The sequence below is a fragment of the Oratosquilla oratoria genome, chromosome 15, assembly GCF_046742065.1.
Source record: "Oratosquilla oratoria isolate Oo_2021 chromosome 15, ASM4674206v1, whole genome shotgun sequence".
Taxonomy (NCBI): domain Eukaryota; kingdom Metazoa; phylum Arthropoda; class Malacostraca; order Stomatopoda; family Squillidae; genus Oratosquilla; species Oratosquilla oratoria.
Window position 1 is genome coordinate 5775858 of NC_134791.1, and position 12795 is coordinate 5788652.

The 12795-nt window shown below is 39.1% G+C and overlaps 1 long non-coding RNA gene across 1 annotated transcript in view; it reads right to left on the reverse strand.

Annotated features, from left to right (window-relative positions):
- Nucleotides 1–3532: 3532 nt before the first annotated feature.
- The window catches only part of LOC143033272 (uncharacterized), a 26660-nt gene continuing 17397 nt past the window's right edge, over nucleotides 3533–12795 (reverse strand). The window contains exons 2-3 of the long non-coding RNA XR_012967165.1: nucleotides 9261–9493; nucleotides 3533–3616 (exon numbers count right to left, since the gene is read on the reverse strand). This is a non-coding gene — a long non-coding RNA (uncharacterized LOC143033272). The remainder of the gene's footprint in view (nucleotides 3617–9260; nucleotides 9494–12795) is intronic.

A 12795-nucleotide genomic window follows, 5' to 3' on the forward strand; every position in this document is an offset into this window, starting at 1 on the left:
CGTAACAAATCACATATGGAAGCCTCACCAGGGCTTGTTACCGCAGCACCTGTTGGACGAAAAGCCACCCAGAGGGTATCACATTATTGAAAATGGGAAATCAAAATTACTAAAGTTTTCTTTCGAATAAATTCTAGTTTAGTATATAGGTTTTATGTATTCATTTGCTTTAAACTTTCGTCTTGACGATGCGTTGAGTTAGATGCGCAAAATGGTTTATTTTTAGTTATTTATATGCGAAGTTACCTGTAAAATTATGTAAGGAGTAAAAAATGAGTCGGATGGTATCACACTTCAAAATCATCGGTTATATCTCTGGCTCATTCAAATTAAATTAAACAATGTCTGACAAAGTAAAGTCCATATCACCGACGATCACTGCTATTTAAATCAAAATTAACTTTCAGAAACGCCATGTCCTACCTAATAAAATAGATATTCAAGTTGACCACAATATTATTATTCTTACAAGCATGGCATTGACTTTTTTTCATTTGCCCATGATCATACATCTCCGGCGTCAAGGTCAAGGCATTGAACGTGCAGTAACTGAAATTTACCCCGTGTTGTCTAGAGCGACATTAGCAACGAGTCAAGATTTCTTCCCATTTGTTTTCATTCGCCCTGGAAAATTCTGAAAATCATGTGGATAGGTTTTCAATATCGCTTGAGATAAGTGTGAGCAGATCGAAAGCGTATAATTTAGACGCAGCCAATATAATTTCAAAATTCTCTGACAGCTGCTTCACACATGTGATGGAGTTGTTTTTACGACTTGTAAACAGTCAACATGCAATACTCTGTTGGTACGTTTATTGTAATATATATTTTCTTTTGCTGTCCATAATTAAATATCAGAATATACATTTACCTGGAAGCATCTTTTAAGTAAAATAAAATACATTCAATAATTAAGTAAATAATTTTCACAGACATGTGCAATAAAAATTGAAACACGTAAACTATTGCAAATGCAACACATCCATGCATCCATGCACGTATACAATACATACCATGTGTGCTTGCATGCATATATATATATATATATATATATATATATATAAAGGTCGACTTAAGGAAGATAATCTGTTATTTTCATCTTTACGATTCCCAATTCTCTCACATCCAAATAAGACCACTCAACGTCCGACAGAACAAAATAGTTCAAGTATGATACTACATTTTATTCAGTCAGGGTGTGACGCATAATGCGTTACGCTACGTCACGTCATGTCCACGTTGCGTCACGTTGTCACGTAACATACATTGAGATGTACATACACACGAACATATATATACATAGACATGTACATACACGTCCACACACACACACACACACACACACACACACACACACACACACACACACACACACACACACACACACAAAACAATACATGAATTTAAAAATAGTTTAGATAAAATGAGATATGAAGACGGGACCCCACGAGCATAGCTCCCCTTCCCGTAAAATACAACTAGGTACAACTAGGTAAATACACACACACACACACACTCACACACACACAGATATATATATATATATATATATATACATAGCCATGTACCACACAAACACACACTTTAAAGCCACCAATGACCGTCTCTTGTCTCGGCTGTCCTTGCACGGAGGGCAAAGGGTGACGACGACCTCTGGTGTGAGGTTACCCGCTTACCCCCCACCCTCCCACGCGGCCCCTGCAGCAGGAGGAGGAATGCCGGTTCCCTTGGGGGCGCGGCCTCCCTCAGGTATGTCCGGTCATAGATGAACGTCTCCTGTCGTGAGGAGAGAGAGAGAGAGAGAGAGGTTCTATGCCTCTCACCGCAGCTAAGAAGAGCCTCCTGGGGTAATGCCCCACGCCTCCTCGCATCGCTGTCGCCTCCTCCTCCTACGCGCAGACACGGCGAGGCCCCGCGAGCAATACTGGCTGGCCCAGGCAAGCAGGATTCGTTGTCCTGACCGCCCTCGAACCGCGTGTCTCAACGCGACGGAGGCGGATCAACAACAGCGGTTTCTGCAACAAATTCTTTTTCGTCTCCCTCTCTTGCACGTGTCTACAGGTGGAATTGTAACCGTTCGCCAAATTTTAATTTCGCCAAATTTCAATTTGCCTAAAATCCCATTTCGCCAAATTTAGATTTGCCTAAAATCCCATCTCGCCAGTTTTTTACTTCGCCATATTCCAATTTGCCTAAAATCCAATCTCGCCAAAATTTTACTTCGCCAAATTTCAATTTGCCTAAAATCCCATCTCGCCAATTTTCCACTTCCACAAAACTTTAATTTGACAAATGTCAATTTCTCCAAATCTCCATTTCGCCAATTTATTATCTGGATAAATAGGTTACAGGTCTTTCTCCTTAGCTGAATAAAATCGCCTGGCGGCAGCCGGATTAAACATAGGAATGTGATGAAGACGTTTAAAATGTTATCGTTCTTCCGACGTAGGCTGAGGATAATTATAATTGCAGAAAAAAATAATAAATGTTTTTCTTTTCAATACAGGATTTCACCTAGAGGGTGAAATATTTATTTATAGATTTGTTTGGTAATCTATTTGTATATTTACATATTTATTTATCATTTTTATATATTCCTTTACTTATTCATTAACTTATTTATCTATTTATTTTATATATTTATTTATCTATTTATATCATATATTTATTTACTTATCTATTCACTTATTATTTCATAATCCATTTATCTATTTCTTTGTTTGTTCGTTTGTATTTCCCCTGTGACTTCGTCTTACGGACGATATGACGTCACTCCTAACCCTCGCTTTCCTGCACGTGACCGACACATTTTCTTCGAATATTCTGAGTCGACGTGACATCGAGTCGTTTTCAGACGTTCGTCTCAGGACAAAACGATATGACGTCATTCAAGTGCGTGTATAATCGGACGTTGTAAATTTAAAATTTGAATCCTTATCGAATGCGTTAACTTTATCAGGTTTAGTGAAGATTTCGAAGCTCGATAAAGTAAAAAGAACATAGGAATTATCTATTGGAAGATATAACTGGATTGGGAGAATTTGGAGAATGCTTATCAATGCTGATAACCAAAACAATAAAAATAACTATGAACATGTCATTATCGATTATCACTATTATTGCCATTATTATTATCATTATTACTGTTATTATTATCATTATTATTATTATTATTATTATTATTATTATTATTATTATTATTATTATTATTATTATTATTATTATTATTATTATTATTATTATTATCATTGTGCTTATTAGTAATATAACTATTTTCTATGATTATCACAACGCCTCTATCCTCCTCCTCATGTTCCTCCTCTTCCTCCACCATTCCACGACGTAGTTTACTCTTTTTCATTCAGGCCAGTTGGGATGACGTCACTCCGCAACTGGATTGAGGGTTGTTGACTTGTTTTTATTATTTTTTATTTATTTATCTATTTATTTATTTTTTTGTTTGTTTGTTTGCTTGTTTATTTTTATCTATTTATTTATTTATCTATTGTTTTACTTTCTTTTAACCTGGGAGGAAGAATTGATGTCCATCTATCAGGTGGCGATGTGTTACCCATCTCTGCTTTCCTTCCTTATTTCGCACACGTGGGAAAGACAACTGTAAAGGAAATATATAATTAGATAATTAGGTAAACATAATAGAAAATAAATTAACAAATAAACAAACAGAAAACAAACAAACGAATTAATACATATGTGAATAATTCAGGAAATTATTTAATGAATAGATGAATAAAAAAATACAAAACGCATATATTAATAAACAAATGAATATATTAGTGATAAATGAGGATTGAATAAATACATAAACAAATATACTAACTGATCAATCACTAAATTGATGGATTAATATGTATGTAAATAAATAAAACAAATGATAATAAGAAAATCCTCTTGGATAGAAAAAATATGTATATCATATATAACTACAGAGCCCCGCTCCTACAGTCACCAACACAGCCACCAACACAGCCACCAACACAGCCACAACACAGCCCTCCTCCAAGCCACCGACACAGCCCCTCACAGCCACCGACAAAGCCTCCTTCTCCACTACCACCGACACATCCCCCCACCCACAGCCACCGACACAGCCCCCCCGCCCCAAATGACACAGCCCCCTCCCGCCTCCACAGCCACCGACAAAGCCGCTTCCTTATCTTCCTTTCTCCGTCGCTAAACCATTCACTTAAAAGTCGGCAGGAGCCCCCCTCCCACCCCGTCCCCCTTTGCCCCCCTTCCCCCTTCCCCCCCAAATACATGTCATTACCTGGTCGCTGTACAGCGAGCCTGTCATTTTGACTTCGTACGCGATATGTTTTGACCAGCAGGTTCCAAAATTGGGGGGGTGGCCCACACGCCCAAAGTGGGCGTAATTTATTCACAGGATATTTGATATATATATATATATATATATATATATATATATATATATATATATATATGTATGTATGTGTGTGTGTGTGTGTGTGTGTGTGTGTGTGTGTGTGTGTGTATTACATATATATTTATTCATGTTCGGGAGGTACACTTTCACAGAGTTGTTGAACCTTCCAATATATACGTATATTAGATATATTCGTGCACAGGGAGGCGGAGCTTAAGTAGTACGTCATATCGCCCTGTGCCGGTCCCCAATCACAGAACGCCAGAGAGCTGGCGACGTGATGTCATATCGACTCTGGTGACATTTTCATAAAAACATTATCTATTTGTTTGTTTATATGTATATATATATATATATATATATATATATATATATATATATATATATATATATATATATATATAATTTTCTTATTCTTCAATTATTTCTTTTATCTCTTTATTCATTAATTTTGTAGGATTTGGCCAATCCACGTTAAGCTGTGTCAGATCCATATGTCCGCAGATGTATGTTTACAGAAAAATATATATGCATACACACACATATATATAATATATATATATATATATATATATATATATATATGTGTGTGTGTGTGTGTGTGTGTGTGTATGTATCTATGTATTTGAGAGAACTATTGTAGACTAAAGGTAAAACAGGTCTACACACGTGGGTCAGATTTGGATGTCCGCCACTTTGCATGGCAGTTCCGTCTCGGCGCTGACAGAAGCGCCGGTATTTCCGTCGTGACGTTGCACATTCCGCCAACAAAAGCGTCACAGTGCGATACACTATTGGGGAGATGGACTTCTCTCCTCTCTCGCGCGGCAGCAGTGATGACGTCATTTCTTTCGTTTTCCACTTGCGGCGACATGACGTCACCACGCTTTTTCGTCTATTTGTTTACTTTTTAATATATATTTTTCCTTTAAGATAGATTTACTGATTGGTTGGTTGACTGATTGACAGACTGATTGATTATTCATTCATTTGATTATTGATTGATTTTATATATATATATATATATATATATATATATGTATATATGTATATATATATATATATATATATATATATATATATATATATATATATATATTATGGATAGAACTATGAGTGAATTTATAAATTATTTCTTTTCCATGTATTTTTGTATGTTTTTATTAATTTATTTGTTTATATATTTTATTTGTCGATATATTCAATCATTCATCTATTAATTTCTTGCATACACATTCACATACATTCGACCTTCCTGTTATTACACTTTTACAAACAACAAACTTCGTGAATTCTTTGTAAGATAGCCTCACTACTCCTGCACACTTCACTCTCACTTCAACAACATCCTTTGGACATGCCCGGGTCAGCCAATCAGCGTCCAGGAATGCAGGGGAGGGGGAGGGGTGACGTTTCGCCAAGTTATAAAAAACAGGCCCACAGGGGAAGGTGATAAGACCTGGGGGCTGTGAGTGACTACATCGGGGCTGAGTCAGAGGCGGCTGGCGGCGGCTGGCGGCGGCTGACTGGTAAGGACAGGGAACAAACGAGTGGGCGTAGTGCGTGTGTGTGTGTGTGTGTGTGTGTGTGTGTGTGTGCGTGTGTGTGTGTGTATGTGTGTGCGTGTGCGCGCGCGCGCGTCAGTGCGTGTGTGTGATTCACCATGGTTCACCATGGTCTTGGATCACGTGTTAGACTCGTGATCGACAGCTATTGCCCTCCCGGAAGAGAGTTCAGAGCAGCTATTTCCCTCCTGGAAGAGAGCTCAGAGCTCCACGAGAGAATTGAAGTAACGACTCGCATCGCAGCGATACTGAAATTATTTCACCCCTGAGTAGGATTCGAACTCGGACCGCTGTATCAACGGTTGCGAATGCTACCACTGCGCCGTCGAGTCGTGTGTGTATGTGTGCGTGTGTGTGTGTTTGTGTGTGTGTGTGTGTGTGTGTGCGCGTGTGTGTATGTATGTTTGTTAATGCCATGATAAAGCAGAAGTGGTACTTGTAATACGACGTCAGCTGACGAAGGGAGTGCCGGGGGGGGGATGACCCCCTCCTCCCAGCTGATAGTGTCACTGGACCGCGAGGGCGACCGTAGCAAAGTGATGGACAAAAGTTCCTGACCCATTCAAGAGTTTTGTCTATTCAGCCGACAGGAGACCTTTTGGTCCATAGCGAGGTCACATGGGAAAATAAATTGATATACAAATAAATGAACTAATCAAAGTAAAACAAAATAAAATATAATAGAATAGAATAGAGTAGAATGAAATAAAATAAAATAAAATAGAACATACATACATATACCAAAGGCTTTTTCCCCTTTACAAGAGAGGTAGCCAAAAAAAAAAACAAAGGCATAAAATCCACTCCCACCCATTCCATCTCCAACATACTCCACTCCCTTCCACCCTCCTCCCTCCCGTCTGCATTTTATTGTGGCAAAGTAACATGCAGCTGATACTTTAAGATCTATATAGGGCACCCCTACGGACCAGAGACACACATAATTTTTTCTCTGATAGAGGAAATCTGTGTTCATAGGGAAAAGATTATACTTTTATTATACTGCGACTGTCCCTTCGTTATGCTGTCCTCCAACCCCTTGTTACTGTCCTGTACCATTTCTCTGAATATTCATTTCCTTTTTTCGCCTAACCCTGTGGTGGGGGAAAAGAATACTGCCACCAAGTTTTCCCACTTGAGTCCTAAGAGGCGACAAAAAACGGGACGGGGGTAGGACTAGGAATCCTTCTCCTTGTAGCCCCACAGGGGACATTCCTAAAAAAAAGTAAAGAATAAAATAGAATAGAATAATAGAATAAAATCAAATAGAATAAGATAAAATATAATAAAACAAAATAAAATAAAATAAAATTAAAAATGATAACATGAAATATGATAAAATAAAAGTAAAATGAATATAAAATGAGGACAAATTAGAAATAAAATAAGAAAAAATAGAAAAATAGAAAAAAATGCAATAACAGTACAACAAGAACACTACTAAAACACTACTGTTGCCGAGTATTTATTTTGTTATTATTATTTTTTTTTTACAAAAAACTGTCTATATATCTATCTATATACCACGGGTTTTTCCCCCTTATAAGGGAGGTAGCCAAGTCAAGGCATGCATCCACTTCCACCCATTCCACTTCCATCCACTACCCTTACCTCCCTCTCATCTTAGCTCCTCATGGATGAAAGGTCATCCCTGTCTCCTGCCCACTGCTCGGATCAGAAGCAATGCAGCAAGGCACAGCACATCCACAGCAGGGTCGCTTCATTTATTCGGTGACCCTCACTCCCCGTCCCCTTCACGACCACCTCTTCATATAATCTACATTTTGCATCCATTTCCAGAAGCCTATTTTTCATTACGATTTCCAACCACCCAAGACATTTGCTTCCTTCTTTCAATCTACAGTTCACCTCCACCTCCATTCTTTCATTTCCTGTTACATGCGACCCGAAATACTTAAAACTGTTCACTTCCTCATCAGCCTCTCTTCTTTAAGACTTACTTCCAACTCGCTGTAACCCTCTCCCTTTGTACATCTCACCATCTTACTTTTACCCACATTTACCTTCAACATTCTCCTATCACATACCTTCCCAAACTCTGTCACTAACTCCCTTAATCCCTCCTCTGACCCTGCCACAAGCGCAGTGTCGTCCGCAAACAACAACTGGCTCACCTCCCACTTCTCTCCACTATCTGTAGCCATCTCTAATCCTTTGCTGACCGCCCTCGTATGTATAATCTTGTAACACTCCATCCACGTATACACTGAAAAGCCATGGCGACATGACACAGCCCTGACACAACCCCACCCTTACCCCAAACCACTCGTTCTCTCCATTTCTAGATATAACACAGGTTCTACTACTCTCATAAAAAATCTTGACTGCCCTTAACAGCTTTCCCCATATCTCATATATCTGTTATACCTCTCACTGTGCCTTCTTGTCTACCCTGTCATAAACCTTTTCCAAATCCATAAAAGCCCAAAAATATCCTTAGCTTTTGCTAAAGCTTTCTCACAAATCTGCCTAAAGCTTTCTCACAAATCTGCCGAAAGCCTTCTCACAAATCTGCCATACCCCAAAAATCTGATCCACACAACCTCTATCTTTCCTAAAACCACACTTTCCTCACCAATTACTCCCTCTGTTCCTCATCCAATCCCCTCAGTTAAAACACTCCCATAAGCCTTCCCAACTACACTTAACAACCCAATCCCTCTAAAATTAATAGTAATCTTTATTGCAGGATGTATATTGCCGAGAAAATTAAAATAGATAATCATCAGTAGAACACATATTAGTATAATATATTTTAAGACTTGCATCCTGCAACATCATGGGAATGTAACATGCAACCTTCATCATATAATTTCCAAAATGCAACGTGCAACATACAGCCTGCAAATGCAACATGCAACTTACAATAAGCAACATGCAATCTTCAACATGCAACTTACAATAAGCAACATGCAATCTTCAACATGCAACTTACAGTAAACAACATGCAATCTTCAACATGCAACTTCCAACATGTAACTTCCAACATGCAACTTCCGACATGCAACTTTCAACATGCAAATACAACATGCAAATAAAACATGCAACTTGCAGCATGCAACTTCTAATATGTAACTCCAAACACGCAACCTTCAACATGCAACATGGAGCCTGCAAATGCAATATGGAATATGCAACATGCAACCTACAACTTACAAATACAATTTGGAATATATAACCTGCAACTTACAACATGCAACATGCAACTTACAACATACAACTTACAACATGCAACTTACAACATGCTAAGGAAATATGCAATACACAACCTTCAATATGCAACTTGCAGCGTCGACAGTGCAATGTTGCAAGACACGGAGGGTCTCAAGTTGCAAGATTGCAACACTGTCTCATCTCCGTTGTCCAGAAGTCTTCACACTGCAACTCCTCCGCGACTGTGGCGAACTTGTACGTCTTTATTCTGGCTAAATGATTCCATCCATTCGGTTGAGGGGGTCGCCACGGGGTCTCGCTCTTGTTCAGATCCGGGTCCTTCCCTGAGCTGAATAAAATCGTTATAAATTAACCAGGAAAAAACTGTTAAAAACCGTTACAGAAGTACGTCATTATGATTTTGAACAAATGTAAACTTAACAAATTCACCGCTTTGGATTTTCCCTTCGTGTGAATAAAATCGACTGACGACAGATAAAGTAAACGAATAAATTTTACAAACACAAAAATTTAAGGTGAAATGTCGGTAGGTACATTCCTTATCACTAGAAATGTAGATAATAATCTTATCTCAAACGTCAAAACATTTCATTGATGAAGCGGTGACACGATTTAAGTCCGTCTGCTTATCTGGTTATTGAATTCAATCCTCTGTCTCGATGTTACATGGCGTCCAATCGCCTCTTAATACCATGACAATGTTCAACGTAAAAATAACATTGCTTCCGTGTGTAAATAGCATATCGAATACTCTTCCTCATTTTCACAGAAAACTAAATGACCTGCTCGACAAACAATAATTAATCGCAATTACACCTTCTCCCAGGGATTAGTTTGAAGCTGAGAAAAAAAGAGCACTTATGTTTACTGTTGTTTAAGAATTTAAGCCGATAAACGGAAGAATAGGTGAGGCGAAAGCTGATTGGCTCTTGGGCGGGACAAGACGACGTGACGTCATGACGCGTCATTGACCCCAAGAACGGAGTTTATCTCACTCAAACGTCCGCTCCAAGACGAATATTATATAATTCCAATTACTTAAATTGGCTACCTCCCTTATTAGAGGGAAAAAGCCCTTTGATAAAATTACTTATTTTTTTCATCTACACGTTTACAACAATAACAAAAGTGTATAAGAAATATAAAGACGAAGTATTAAATCGATGCTTGGATAAAAAAAAACGACATAAGATAGATTTAAGAAATAATACAATTAGTAAGAGTATAGATGCAATGAAGTACAATATTACAATGTTACAGATTTTAAAAGAATAAAATGCTATATATTATAGCGTCACCAGAATGTGCACCAGGATTTCTCCTGTTACATATCTAAGAAATAATGTCGATATGTAACCGCTTCCTCTGTCGCACCGCTCCTATTAGTACAACTGCTAGAGTACTACTACTACTGCTGCTATTAACACCATTGTTACTATCACTACTACTACAACAACTGTTATCACCACTGCTTCAGATAAATGGATAAGCAAATAAACAAACAAACGAATGAATAGATGAATAAATAAAAAGATGAATAAATAAATAAGTAAATAAATTAAAAATAAATAAATCGATGAATAAATAAATAAACAAATAGATAAATATATACACAAATGAAATAAATAAATACATTATTAATTAAGTTAATTGATATACAAGTAAACAAGCAAAAATATGTATAAATAAATAAACAAACACATAGATAAAGAAATAAAAACGCAAACTTAAAAACACATAACTCTACGGTGAACAAATACCCCAAGTGACAAACCGACTGACGGACCGACTGACGGTCTGACAGACCGGAAGTGAAATCCCAAGCTAGACCCGCCCAGACCATCCGCCGCGACCAGGTGGTCTAGGCTTCCTGGCTTAAGCCTTTCCGCTGCTGAAGGTGTGTGTGTGTGTGTGTGTGTGTGTGTGTGTGTGTGTGTGTGATTCACCATGGTCTTGTATCACGTGTTGGACTCGTGATCGATAGCTATTTCCCTACCGTAAGAGAGCTCAGAGGTCATGACCGATCTATGGGTAATACTGTGACCTTACACGCACACACCCAACTCTCACCCCACTAGAGTTGGAGTAACGACTCGCAGCGCAGCGATACTAAAATTATTTCAGCCCTGGGTGGGATTCGAACCTGGACCTCCGTAGTGGCAGCCGGGAACTCTAACCACTGCACCACGAGGTGTGTGTGTGTGTGTGTATGTGTGTGTGTATTCAGCTTGATCTTTGGATCACGTGTTGGAGTCGTGATCGACAGCTATTTCCCTCCCGGAAGAGATCTCAGAGCTCATATCTGACCGATTTATGGGTAATGCTGCGACCTTACACACACATTTCCAACTCCCCGCTCACGAGAGTTGGAGTAACGGCTTTCAGCGCAGCGATACTGAAATTGTTTCAGCCCTGGGTGGGATTCGAACCCGGACCGCCGTAGTGGCGGTCGTGAACGCTACCACTGCGCCATCAGGTCGTGTGTGTGTGTGTGTGTGTGTGTGTGTGTGTGTGTGTGTGTGTGTGTGTGTGTGTGTGTGTGTGTGTGTGTGTGTGTGTGTGTGTGTGTGTGTGTGTGTGTGTGTGTGTTGGGGGTCCCCCCAAAAATAATAAAATCGCTGGCGGCAGCCAGAATAGAATATATAAAGCAAAGGTTCGCGTCATTTATCGTTTTTGTTTCTACTTATCTATCCATTTATATATTTATTTATTATTTTTTATTTATATAGTAATTCATTTATTCGTTTACTTATTTATTTATATTTTGCCTCTATTTATTTATATATTTATTCTCAGCTATTCATTTATAAATTGATTTTATTTGTTGATTTATTGGTTTATTATTCTCTTATTTAACACAAAATGAAAAGTAGTTACAGGGTTCAAACCAACACAAGAGGCAAAAGGCCTGTAGAGCACCGCTCCGTAAAGATACTCGTATATACATACCACCTAACCTAACCTAACCTGACCTAACCTGACCTAACCTAACCCAACCTAACCTGACCTAACCTAACCTAACCCAACCTAACTTAACCTAACCTAACCCAACCTAACCTAACCCAACCTAACCTAACCCAACCTAACCTAACCCAACCTAACCTAACCTAACCCAACCTAACCTAACCTAACCCAACGCAACCTAATCTAGCCCCCACACAACCTAACCTAACCTGACCTAAACTTCCCCCTACCCCCTTAACGACCATCTCCCACATAAACTCAACTTAACCCCCTCCCCATCACAATTTCCCCCCTCCCAAACCACTCCCCTCCACCCTTCCCCCTCTCCTTTCCCCCTTCTCCCTCTCCCTCCCCTCCCCCTTCCCCACCCCTTCCTAACCTCTCCCCTCCCTTTCCCCTTCTCCTTCCCCCTTCCCACTCTTCATTCCCTAAATATTCCCCTCCCTGACTCCTCCCCCTTCTTAACTTCCCCCTTTCCTCTTCCCTCTCTCCCTACCATTTCCCCTTTCCTTCGCCCTAATCTCCCTGTCCCATACCCCTTCCTTCCCCAATTCCTCCTCCCTTCTTCATCTTCTTCATCTTCTTCATCTGCTTCATCCTCTTCATCTTCTTTATCTTCTTCATCTTCTTCATCTTCTTCATCTTCTTCATCTTCTTCATCTTCTT